Here is a 13503-nt window from a genome sequence, read left to right as displayed (position 1 = left end):
TGTGATAAAAATTCCGATCCGATTGTTAAAATTCATATCCTGTGGTTAAAATTCCAATCCTGTGGTTAAAATTCCTATTAAATGGTTAAAATTCCTATCCTGAGGTTAAAATTCCTATCCCATGGTTAAAATTCCTATCCTCTGGTTAAAATTTCTATCCTGTGGTTAAAATTCCTATCCTGTGGTTAAAATTCCTATCCGAACGTTAAAATTCCTATCCGAAGGTTATAATTCCTATCCTGTGGTTAAATTTCCTATCCAAATTAAAATTCCGATTCTGCGGTTAAAATCCCTCTCCGATGGTTAAAATTTCTATCCTCTGGTTAAAATTCCTATCCTGAGGTTAAAATTCCTATCCAATGGTTAAAATTCCTATCCTGGGGTTAACTTTCCTCTCCAATGGTTAAATTCCTATCCGAAGGTTAAAATTCCTGTCCAAAGGTTACAATTCCTATCCTGAGTTTAAAATTCTTATCCTGGGGTTAAAATTCCTTTCCGATGGTTACAATTCCTATTCTGTGGTTAAAATTCCTATCCAAGGGTTAAAATTCCTATCCTGTCGTTAAAATTCCTGTCCCATGGTTAAAATTCATATTCAATGGTTAAAATTGCTATCCGATGGTAAAAAAAATTCCTCTCCAATGGTTAGAATTTCTATCCTGTGGTTAAAATTCCTATCATATGGTTAAAATTCCTATTCTGTGGTTAAAATTCCTATTCTGTGGTTAAAATTCCTATCCTGAGGTTAAAATTCCTATCCTGGGGTTAAAATTCCTATCCCATGGTTAAAATTCCAATTCAATGGTTAAAATTCCTATCCGATGGTTAAAATTCCTCCCTGATGGTTAAAATTCCGATCCAATAATTTAACGATCGGACGGCTAAACCATGGTTGGATAAGAGGAGGATAGTTATTATCCACCAGATAAGGGATAAACTTTATAATAAGGTTTGGATGAACTTTTGATTGGTCGATGGCATCCCACAATGCATTGCACTCTCATCTGCTGATAAAGCTGTCATGGCTGCTGAGCAAAGTCGAAATAGAAAGAGAAAGGCAAACTAGGCCCATCAAACGGGATATATGCTGTGTCTGGCGACAGAAGAGCATGTAAAGATCGGCTCGTACCTGCCGTGTCATCATATATCATGTTCCGACACTGCATGATATTGTCATGACCAGGATTGAATTTATCGTTGTTTTGTGCCGGTTCACACCACTCGCTTATTGCCCTGCGCTCGCGAAGCGAAAATCAGGGTTAAGCATTCGGGTTGTTCGTGCGTGTGGCGTATGTGTCTGCACTGTATGTCTGCATTTTTAAAATTCATTTTCTCAGCAACAGTTGGTCCGATTGATACGAAATTTTACCACAGGAGTGTCACCGCCTGTCAAATTTTTTGATTCACAATTATAACATCATATGTTACATGGTACGGACGCCATCTTGGAAAAAAGTTACACCTCGATATCTCCCAAATCGCTCAATGCGGTTTGACAATGGAAAAAATTGAAACATGGCTCATTGTCAAATCCTCCCCATGCGGAATATATGTTGCGGATGATGTCATCGGTGCCTTCATTATGACGTCATAATTCGGCAAGTGCAACGTTTGATCTGATGAGTTCTCAGAGCAGACGCGCCAACAAGCATCACCGATCGTGGTTGAAAAAAGAAAGTTCCCTGACCGGGAATCGAACCCGGGCCGTGGCGGTGAGAGCGTCGAATCCTAACCACTAGACCACCAGGGAGACACATTAGTTAACGTGACTGGGGGAAACCAGGTGTTAATACATGAAAATCACGTGGTTGGTTGGAAAGGACACATCGGTACACGAAGGAGAATGAGACGCTTGAAATACACGAACTGGAGAATGAATGAGACTGACTTTGTGTAACACTCCGAGTTTTTAATCCACCACAAACGTAACAACAACCTTTTACCTTCCTGCACATGCACACCTGGTTACTATCCGTGAGTAAATTAAATACTCTCCTTGTTGAAACAGTTGCTCAAATCAATATGATTTTTTTTTTTTGTATACAAGATCGAGGCTCGTGTAAGAGCTAATATTAATCACAAAAAGACAAACTGGCACATAAAACATGAGATAAAGGGAGCGGGAGACAAGATGGGTGGAGAGAGTGAAGCACACAAGTACAACAGCAGAGAACAGGGACATCGGGAGATCTGTGGAAGGGATGGGGCTTGGGGGGAGGAGGCACGGGAAAGGGGGGGGGGGAGGAGGCACGGGAAAGGGGGGGGGGAGAAGGCACGGGAAAGGGGGAGGGAGGCACGGGAAAGGGGGGGGGAGGCACGGGAAAGGGGGAGGAGGCACGGGAAAGGGGTGGGGGGGAGGCACGGGAAAGGGGGGGGGAGGAGGCACGGGAAAGGGGGGGGGAGGAGGCACGGGAAAGGGGGGGGAGGCACGGGAAAGGGGGGGGGAGGAGGCACGGGAAAGGGCGGGGGGAGGAGGGAATGGAAGGGGGGGAGGGAGGGTGGGATGGGAGAGGTGTAAAACACATGGACACTGCTCGGAGTTCCAGGAAATAAGTTTTCTATTTCAAAAAAGTGGATCTAGGGTGAATCAAATGAGGTAGAAAAGATCAAGGTTTTGGATGGGGGAAGATAAGAGATGGTGGTGAACAGATGTTTTGAAGACCTGGAGGGAGGAGTGGGATTGAAGAGAGTGAGGGAGTTTGTTACAGAGGCGGGAGAAAAGAGGAATGAAGGAGTGAAGGTGAGCAGTGTCTTGATTTTGGCAGTTTCACCAGAAGAAGGTTGCTGGCAGATCTTGTGCGACCTGTAGGAATATTTGGGGGACAGAGCCCAGAGAGACCTGGGGGAGCAAGGTCATGTACGATGTCCCCCTATCCAATGTACGATGTCTCCCTATCCAATGTACGCCTTCCTATCCAGTTTGTGGCAGTGGGTCATGGTTCTTGTTTTTTGGATCATTATTGTTGTTGCTTGCCTTCCTTGTGTTCCCTTCCAATTACTGTTATAATAAAATATACCATGATTTCAGGATGATTTCTGGTTGTCATGTGTCCTTCATTCGTGATTAAGGAAAGCCGATTGAGCGTCAATACGCAACTTTTGAAATGACATCATCCTCCCTGAAATGCTTGGTGTGAATGCCCAGAAACCCACAACAACTAAATCCATCAGGCCAGCGGCGATCAAACATTTCCCCGTGCACGCCAGATAAGGTCTGTAACATTATAATGGATAACAAAGCTTATGAAAGAAGCTGAAAATACTTGGAAACAAACCTGTGAGAAAAGGGCTGTGCCTCTGCACAACGAAAGATTTGGAGAACTTTCTGATCCACTTGCTAAACAAGTTCTTATCTTGCAACCCATATTGCAAAAACTCCAGACGATGTGGGCCTGTGCAAGTCCCGCGGAAGGACTATTGATGGTTCGTTCTACCCGACTTCCCCAATTATCCCTGTGAGAGAGTGGACATTTAACCTTGTCCTTTAAATGCGTGTCTTCCAAGATGACAATGCACGGCCTCATCGTGCTCGCATGATCCAACACTTTCTTGCTTACCTTTTGTGAACATGGCAGGTTTGGTGGTTTATTTAATGGATTTGGATATTAGTCGGAAAGCCAAAGCTGTCATAACCAACATTCAGGCAGACTTCCTCGTGGGAGATACCGTATCTGGTTTGGTTACTTCTTAACACCTATGGGAAAGTCATATCTTGGCTGAGTAAGTAATGTTCTGTAATGTCGGTAAGCAATGCACAGGGTAAGTTTAAAATGATGATGTTCGCTATTAATCATATTTGGGAGGTGGTGGGAATGGGGGTGTTTAGGCCAAGGGCTGTGAAAGTATATACAGACCTGGCATTTAATATGGAATATATTTTTTTTCTTGACTTTGGTTTACTTTCATAACTCAGTATATCAATCCAGTGAGTTTCTTTTACACTTTGGTGATTTATTTGTTAAAAGAACCATGTCACTGATTGTCTGTCGCAGCAAGAAGTCAACAACAGGATTATATCACAGGTGGCGTGGCAAAATGTACGGACAGGTGCATTTGATGATTGGCTTCACAGTCGGGTATACAAGGGTTGTTGCGTTCTGTATTAGTGGAAAACAACTGCTGCACGTCTCCAAAAGTTATTGCCGCTTCCTCTGGAGATGGTCCGTCAACACGACAATGCTGTTTGTCATGGAGTGGTGGCTTTACGAAATTACGGCATGAAACAGCGTGCTATTGCTCGGCAGTATGGCATCACTCAAGGTCAGGTGTCAAAGATCCTGAAACGAAATGCTCAGAGGGGTGTCCCTACTCCAATACCGAGGCCAGGACGTCCCCGCAGAACCACAAGGAGGGATGATCGCCAGCTGCACCGGTTAGTCCGCAATGGCCGTACCAAGTCAGCTAATCGGCTTAGGGCTGAGTGGCAGCAACTGACAAATGTGCCTGTATCCAGAAGGCTAGTCAACCAACGACTGGTTCAAGCAGGCTATCGTGCCAGGCGTCCCCTAAGAAAGCCACGCCTGACCAGACAACACCGCCAGCGCCGATTGCAGTGGGCCAGAGAGCACCGTCAATGGCAGCCAGGACACTGGAATCACGTGATCTTCAGTGACGAGTCTAGATTTCTGGTCTATCGTCAAGATGGCCGCGTCTGAGTGCGCAGACAAGTGCATGAAGCCTACAACAGCGATTGTATAGTGCCAAGAGTCCAAGCTGGAGGTGGTGGGGTGACCGTTTGGGCTGCTTTTCATGCAGGGGGCAAAACTGACCTGGTTGTTCTGAATGGAAACCTGAACCAGTTCAAGCACAGGGCCATTCTGGAAGAAACATTGCTTCCATTTGCTCGTGCAGCCTTTCAAGGAAACTGTGTCTTCCAAGATGACAATGCACGGCCTCATCGTGCTCGCATGATCCAACACTTTCTTGCTGACCGTGGTGTAGAGCATATGGAGTGGCCTGCCATGTCCGCGGATATGAATCCGATAGAGAACTTGTGGGCAGAATTAACGTGTCAAATCGACCACTTGGACCAGCAGCCGACCTCTATGCGTGAATTGCAGCAGGCTATTGTCACTGCATGGCAAGGGATTCCTGTCCAAACCTTGGCAAATCTCGTGAACAGCATGCCTCAACGTGTACGTGCTCTCCTGAATGCTCGTGGGGGTTACACGAAGTACTGAACTGTAATTTTACTGTCCGTAATCCCAGTCGTAATTTAACTTTTGTTTTAGTTTAAAAAAAATTGGGCTAATGTGCAAAATAAAGAGATACTTCTGGAAAACGTACAGAAGTTTAACACAGTACTGTCCATGAATTGAGTTCGATATCAGTTTACATCACTTTCAAGGATCAATTTATTTGTTTCGAAATGTCAAATGTGGTTTTTGTTTCTTTTAAAGGTCACATTAACAAAATCTCGAATAATTTCAACATAATTCCAATGAACTTTTGGTTCTAAGTCATCTTGAAAAGTAAGTTCACCCCCACAAAAAAAATATTCCATATTAAAAGCCAAGTCTGTATATATATATATTTTTCGTTCTGAAGCCACAAGATAAATTTCACTAGAATTTTGCATTTATTGGTAAAAGTCCGTGTGTGCATGTATGTGTATTATCAACTGGTTCTGCTAGCTTGTGTTAACAGGAAATGTTATGAATTTGACACCTCTCATCCACAAATATTTCCAGTATTCATATTTCTGTGAGTCCAATTTTCATTTAGGAAGACAACAGTTAAGGTTAACCATTTCAAAATTGCCACTCTTTTGTCGAAATAATGAAGGCCTCATTACGCATGCGCAAAAGGCCTTATTTTGCATTCATACATCATTACAAAAGTCGCATATTGGGTGCGGTTCTTAGCACCACATATAAGGCCGAAAAAAATATATTGCTGGTCTCTGGTCAGACCAAAGTTCCAGAATTGATGCGGCGATGCGGTTTTTTTTTTTTGGTTTTTTTTGAAAAGCATGGATTGCACATATAAAGGTGTTGTTTTTTGTGTCCTCATGCCCTGCGGTCCTCCTCATCTGCCATGGCGCCGTCCAGAGAGAAATTAAAGACAGCCAATGGGACTTGTAGGCCTTTTTTGTAAATAATGAACACAAGCTTAAGTTATTTTAAAATGTATTTATTCTGAAAATCATTAAGTTCTTCAAGCATATTATAGACTGCCATTTCATTCTCGAGATCGCCTCGCCGTACCGTTAAACATTCCAATGCGTCGATCGCGTCAACACTGCGCATGTGCAAGTGGTCGAACAGGCCGATGGTCTCCCACGATCTCTTCTCCCAGTCCACCAGATTATCACAGACACTTACAACTTCATGACAAACGAGATAGGATCCAGGCCTAACTAACGAGACCACCCGCAGCTCTCTAGGCCTTCTGGTTGCTTCACACGAACCCGACGACGAACGTCTTCGTTTCAATAAATGACAATATCCAGCCGATTGGATTCATGACGTCACGGCATACAACACGACTCATATCTTTGGAACGGCTGGTTGGATTTGGACAAACTAAACGTACTTTTGTAGGGGAGAACCGTGCGCGAACGTCGATACCAATGGCGACCGTATTTCCCGAGATAGCATGCCGGCCCGGCAACAACAGGTGCGCGCTGTTGTAGGTACCGTTGGAAATTAAAAAAAACAAATTGTTGACGCGCAGGGTCAAAATTGGTGCGCGCGCTGACCAGAGACCGGAAATATATTTTTCTCGGCCTAAGACTGCGTCACCTGTCTCAGGCTCTCTCTGCCTAATTTGAATTGAGAAGTGTGGTGCCTAATTGGTGTAACGCTGAACAGCGTTGGTACTGCTCTTACAATCTGCACAGTAACTTAGCATTAGATATGTGATCTGGCATGGCGGTCGCTGAAACATGTGTGTGTCATCGCCACCGGTCCTCAACTTTCTCAGGCCCTCCTTCTGCTTAGGTCCGCCAAATCTCAAGCCTCCCTCCCACTCAGGGCTGCCAAATCTCTCGCCCCCCTTATACTCAGGTCCGCCAAATATCAGGCCCTTCACCCTGTGCGCACATGAATGTCCTCCTTGAAGGGTTAGAATAGGCAAACCCCATCAAGCCATGGGCCTCTCCACCTCCCTCCACCAAAGCCGCCCATGAAGCTGTTGTATTCGGCACGTTACTGGATCTCATGGAGCTTGGTTCCTTACAGGCATAACATGGCTTAAAATGGAGTCATCAAATCGCAGGCCCTCACTCCCACCAGATTGAAATGTGAGAAACCTAGCAAGCCGCTAGGCCAGGCCACGTCCAAGATGATCCACGCAACCTTGGGCATCTCTCATCAGCCCTTCGCCCCATCAAAGCCGCAGTGCATGAAGCCATCGCACATTGCATGATTCCTTGATCTCATGTACCCCGCTCTCTCACATCCTCAACAGACGGAGCTCTACAGGACATGAAGAGGTCCATCAAAGCCTGGACCTTCCAAACCCGTCAAAGCCTGGGCCTTCCCAACTACTAGCACGGGGCCCACAACTCCCACCAAGATCCAGAGCCAGGACTCCCAATTGCACGTTGGATGGTGTGACACCGACCATCATCTGTCCCATCAAAGCCGTCGTTCTCAGGTCAGTCTTTACTGTCTTCAAAACTGATTTATTCGACACAGCTCCTGGTCCTTTCTGTCCCAGACAAGGAGGCAGAATGACCGGCAAGTCATGTCGCCTTCCTCGCTGCCGCCATCTTGTGTAAAAAATTATAAATAATCAATGTTTTGCCATCTTATGTAAAATTCGCCATCTTGTCTAAAAATTTATTTTAAAATCCATCTTATGCCATCTTGTGTAAAAATCCGCCAGCTTGTGTAAAGTTTATTTTAAAAATCCATCTTATACCATAACTGTGTTTGTGTGGAAATATCCGCCATCTTGTGTCAAAAAAAGAATTTGTAAAAATTTGTAAAAAATAAATAAATTCCACTTTGACATCATGGGGTATGATGTGTCGATCAGCGAGAAAAAAATTCAAATTAAACCATTTTAAATTCAGGCTGTTACACATCAAAATGTGAAAAAGTCAAGGGGTGTGAATACTTTTGCAGGTCACTGTACCAAGTATAAAGGGATTTGCATTAAAGGAAATGAGTTTAACTGACAACGTTTTCAATTCACCGATTCTGGGTCGTTGAAAATTTTCTCGGAATCAGATACTTACAATATTCGAAGACACAACTTTTTTTATTTTTTAATATAATTCACTCTTGACTTGCAATGACTGACTGCAATGCACTTCAACCCTTGACTGCAATGCACTTCTTACTCCATTTGTCCTTCAAACTATCGATGGCAAGTAAAATCCAAGTTTTCAGATTGCCCTCTCTTCACTTGTGACGTCACTCGGGGGTGGGTCTGTGGTGTGTGAGGGTGAACCAGCTGCCATAGTTACCCATGGATACTCATGTTTGTCTTTGGACAGCTGCATTGTTTTGAGTAGGAGCACACCTTTGTCAAACATCACTTGACATTTTTTATTCGATGGTCTACCACATTTTTTGTATGAAACTGACATATAATATTCCCCTGTGATTGTAATATTTGTGAGGCATGAAGCCAATCAGCAGCATTTATATGACATTCATGCATGATTAATGCCTCCACCTGGGCAACGGTTTGTTTGTGTGTCACAGCTGCCTTTACTCCTGATCAGAGGCGGGTTTAGAGGGGAGCGCAAGCGGCGCCCCGCCCCCCTTTTTTGATTTTAGAAAGTGCCGTTTTTGCCTCGCTGCTTTAGCTTAACATCATGTCCGAGAGGATTTCAGTGACTGTGGATAAATTATTTCCATAATGTGATGCTCTGGATAATCATTCAAAAACCCTCATGACCGAGCACTTCTACTCAATAAATCTTTCTGTTTTATCACTTACACAAGTACTTTTTCTGTCTGACTGTGTATGTTTTCTGTCTAATTTCGAATCCCGTTTTTGAATCCCCAAAATCAAAAGATACGGGGATAAAATGCCTGAAATTGAGGCATGAATATTTCTCCCCAGATTGCAGGAAAACGCATCTAGAGCAGTAGAATTTTCAAATTTTCCTGGGAGAGGACCCCCAGAACCCCCCCACTACCGGATTCGGGCCTTCGGCCCTCGCGTTAGAGCTTCGCCCTCATCAGTTGCGCCCCCCCCCCCTTATTGGAAATCCTAGATCCGCCCCTGCTGATATAGATGTATCTTCAAGGGATTCAACCATTGTACTAATGTGTACAATACCAGGGCACACCTTCACCATACACAACCATTGTTTGTGCGTTATTTTTGGAGCTGACACGTTCTTTGCTTAAAAAATTGATGACATCAGACATCTCATTGCTCAATTTTAATAAAATCATTCTGAAACAACAATATGTCAGCGAGCTTAATGAAACTAATACCATAACGATTTAATAATAATTGCTTACGTAATTATAAGTTTACTAGCAGAAGTACCCGGCATTGCCGGGCGGGGGAGGGGAGGGGGAAGGGGAGGGGAGGGGAACGGGGGGGAGGGGAGGAGAGGAGAGGGGGGGAGGGGAGGAGAGGGGGGGAGGGGAGAAGAGGGGGGGAAGTACCCGGCATTCCGTGTATAAACGTGAGGGAGAAGAGGGTGGAGGGGGAGGGGGAGGGGGAGGAGGAGGGGCTGAGGGGAGGAGAGGGGGGGAGGGGGAGGGATGGGAGAGGAGAGGTGTGGGAGTGGGGATGGGGAGGGGAGGGGAAGGGGGGAGGGGGTAGGGTGGAGGGGGAAGGGAGGGGGAGGGGAGGACGGAGGGGGGAGGGGGAAGGGGAAGGGAAGGGGAGGGCCAGTCAACAATGACGTTGCATTTCTCATGGTCGGAGAGCAGCACAACAATCGCGACATCGTCCTGAATCTTCGCAACAGCACGAAGCGGCTTTTTGGAGACTCACCGATCCTGTGACGCCCTCCAGTACCGGCGTTGCCGGGTGGGGGAAGGGAGACCCATACATTCCCAACCCGTACATTCGCCCTCTCGACTCAAGCTCACTCGGACAAAAGCCTCACACAAATTACACCGTGAAGGCCCAATGGCCATGTCTATGCCACAAATCAAGTACGTGAGCGAGTCGGGCACACTGAATTGAAAATATATAGAACGCTCATACTCCGTGAAAAGTGAAGCCAACTGGCGGCGGGGATGGAACATCACGTGATCGCTCTGAGCGAATCAGCACGCTGCTCTGCCACCGGTCAGAATCCGTGTATAATATTCCTCGCTGAAAAAAAATGTATGTGAAACATGCTACTATCTATGCTAAATCATGCTAAATGCTAATCATGCTAAAATCTATGCTACTTGCTGTGAGTTTATGGCGGCAAGGAACATCATGTGATCGCGTCACGAACATCATTCGTGATCACGTCATCACGTGATCGTCATCAATGAGCACGAATGAGCGAATCAGCGCGCTGCTCTGCCACCGATTCAGATTCCGTGTATAATATTCCTCGCTGAAAAAAAATATGGATCTAAAGATGAAAGAAAAAAAAACCTATGTGATGTGAATGGCAATGTTCCTCGCTGAAATGTGAAAAAACGCAATCGCTTTTCGCTCTGAAATACGTGTGAACGCGCAACTGAGTTAATGGCGGCAAGGAACATCACGTGATCGCTCTGAGCGAATCAGCGCGCTGCTCTGCCACCGGTCAGATTCCGTGTATAATATTCCTCACTGAAAAAAAATATGGATCTAAAGATGAAAGAAAAAAAACCTATGTGGTGTGAATGGCAATGTTCCTCGCTGAAATGTGAAAAAACGCAATCGCTTTTCGCTCTGAAATACGTGCGAACGCGTAACTGAGTTAATGGCGGCAAGCAACATCACGTGATCGCTCTGAGCGAATCAGCGCGCTGCTCTGCCACCGGTCAGATTCCGTGCATAATATTCCTCGCTGAAATGCGCTGAGGTAAAAATATGGTAAAAAATATATTATGAAATATTTTTTTTTAGTTCGGCCATGTTCTTCCCAGGCTCAATGGCCATGTCTGTGCCAAATATCAAGTACGTGAGCCTCTCCGTTTAGGAGTCTACCGGTAACATTACACACACAAACACACACACACACACACACACACACACACACAAACTGTGTTTTATATATATAGATAATGATTAAATGTTTTGAACACTGTGTGTCTGTGTGTATGTGTGTGTATATGTGTCTGTTTTTGTGTTTGTGTGTTTGTGTGTGTGTGTGTGTGTGTGTGTGTGTGTGTCTGTGTGTTTTTGTGTGTATGTGTGTTTGTGTATGTGTCTGTGTTTGTGTTTGTGTTTGTGTGTATGTGTCTGTGTGTTTGTGTGTGTATGTGTGTGTGTATATATGTGTCTGTCTGTTTGTGTGCCTGTGTGTGTGTATATGGGTCCGTATGTTTGTGTGCCTGTGTTTATGTGTGTCTGTGTGTGTCTATGTGTCTGTGTGTGTCTATGGGTCTGTGTGTCTGTGTGTGTCTGTGTGACCTGTCTGTTTATGTGTCTGTATATGTGTGTTTGTGTGTCTGTGTGTTTGAATCTGTGTATGTGTCTGTGTTTGTGTGCCTGTTTGCGTGTGTGTCGTGTGTGTGTCTGTGTGTGTCTATGGGTCTGTGTGTCTGTGTGTGTCTGTGTGAGCTGTCTGTTTATGTGTCTGTATATGTGTGTTTGTGTGTCTGTGTGTTTGAATCTGTGTATGTGTCTGTGTTTGTGTGCCTGTTTGCGTGTGTGTCGTGTGTGTGTCTGCGTGCCTGCGTGTGTATGTGTTCAGAGATCATATTTGTTGTACCTCCTTTGTGATATAAGTAGAGTTATTCAAAGGCAACACCTGTCAGTATTAAATAATTTTCAGATGTTATTGTGTGTCGGTTCATTGTCTTGTCACGTGCATGGAATGTTTCTTTGTGTTGGTGAAAGTGGCCTTTCTTTATCGAAAGCTATTCCATGTTGTGCTTTCCTACAGTTGATTTTGAGCATCTCATAAAGGCACGACATACGTTGGGGTCTAAATTCTGCATTTGAGTTTAAATTCTGTATTTGGGTTTAAATTCTGTATTTGGGTTTGGTATACATTTTCTTAATCGTTTTGAAGATCAAGCCAGGTAAACAATAATTTCTTTTTCATTAAAAAGCCTCTTTATTGCAATTGATCTTACCATTTAAAGAACACCGCATATCCGCAAGACCTCAACGAGCTGTTAAATAAATAATATGTAAAGATTCTGGAAGGAATACAAATTCAGACCTCCTTTCATAACAAAATATTTTGTGTCATTGCAGGAATAGAAACTTCCGTAGTGGCGTTTTTTACCTGCTAGTTATCCTTCTATTAAAAGATGGCTGCACACCTTTCCGAACATTAAATCTGATTGGTCTCAGGAGCTCAGAGCAGGCAGGAGGGTTACAGGCAGGAGCTCAGAGCTGCGCCCCTCGGGCTTTAGAACATCATGGCTACCTTCTGGTTGGTTCAGTTATTCTTACTTTCTCAGAATGATAATGAAGTAGAAACCACGTGTCAGTGTCGATGTTGCGATGAAATATCCCACAGTTGCTTTGTTTATATGGCATTCATGCATGATTCATGCATCCACCTTGGCAACGGTTTGTGTCTGTTACATCTACCTGCACTCCCTGATCCAGGTGTATATTCAAGGGATAGTAAAAGAACAGAGAGAAGAAGGAATAAGCAGAGGTCCAAGAAAGAGCCAAACAAGAGGAAAGTTAAATCTTCATCTGATATCACTAACGCAGTGATTAAGTGAACAAGGAAGGTGGTAGAAGTAATTAAATCTTAAAAACCTCCGATCTATTGAACAGCTTCATTGATCGACTTGAAACTTTAAAGTAATGTATAAGGGCTCAAGTAGAATAAATATATACAATTTCAACATGATTGGTTGTACCGTCTGAAAGGTAGCAGTTGTAATTGTGTGAATAAGAAGAAACTCTACATTTTATCTTCTCCAGCTATGTGACTTTTCGGTGTAGCTTTAATTATGATGAAATTGGGGTTGTATGAAAGCAAAGGGTATACAAAGTGGGGTTGTATGAAAGCGGGGTTGTATCAATGTGGGGTTGAATGAAAGCAAGTGTTATATCAATGTGGGGTTGTATGAAAGCGGGGTTGTATCAATGTGGGATTGTATGAAAGAGGGGTTGTATCAATGTGGGATTGTATGAAAGCAAGTGTTATATCAATGTGGGATTGTATGAAAGCAAGTGTTATATCAATGTGGGGTTGAATGAAAGCAAGTGTTATATCAATGTGGGGTTGAATGAAAGCAAGGGTATATCAAAGTGGGATTGTATGAAAGCAAGGGTATATCAAAGTGGGGTTGAATGAAAGCAAGGGTATATCAAAGTGGGGTTGAATGAAAGCAAGGGTTATATCAATGTGGGGTTGAATAAAAGCAAAGGTTATATCAAAGTGGGATTGAATGAAAGCAAAGGTTATATCAAAGTGGGATTGTATGAAAGCAAGGGTATATCAAAGTGGGATTGAATGAAAGC

At 44.0% G+C, this 13503-nt stretch overlaps 1 non-coding gene across 1 annotated transcript; it reads right to left on the bottom strand.

Annotated features, from left to right (window-relative positions):
* Window positions 1-1678: 1678 nt before the first annotated feature.
* TRNAE-CUC (transfer RNA glutamic acid (anticodon CUC)) lies at window positions 1679-1750 on the bottom strand. Its single transcript has one exon. It is a non-coding gene; the product is annotated as a tRNA-Glu (tRNA).
* Window positions 1751-13503: the final 11753 nt, after the last annotated feature.

The sequence above is a fragment of the Myxine glutinosa genome, chromosome 1 (assembly GCF_964187855.1).
Source record: "Myxine glutinosa chromosome 1, kmMyxGlut1.1, whole genome shotgun sequence".
NCBI lineage: Eukaryota > Metazoa > Chordata > Myxini > Myxiniformes > Myxinidae > Myxine > Myxine glutinosa.
Note: the sequence above shows the minus strand (reverse complement) of the source record. Positions and strands in the feature narration are given on the sequence as shown.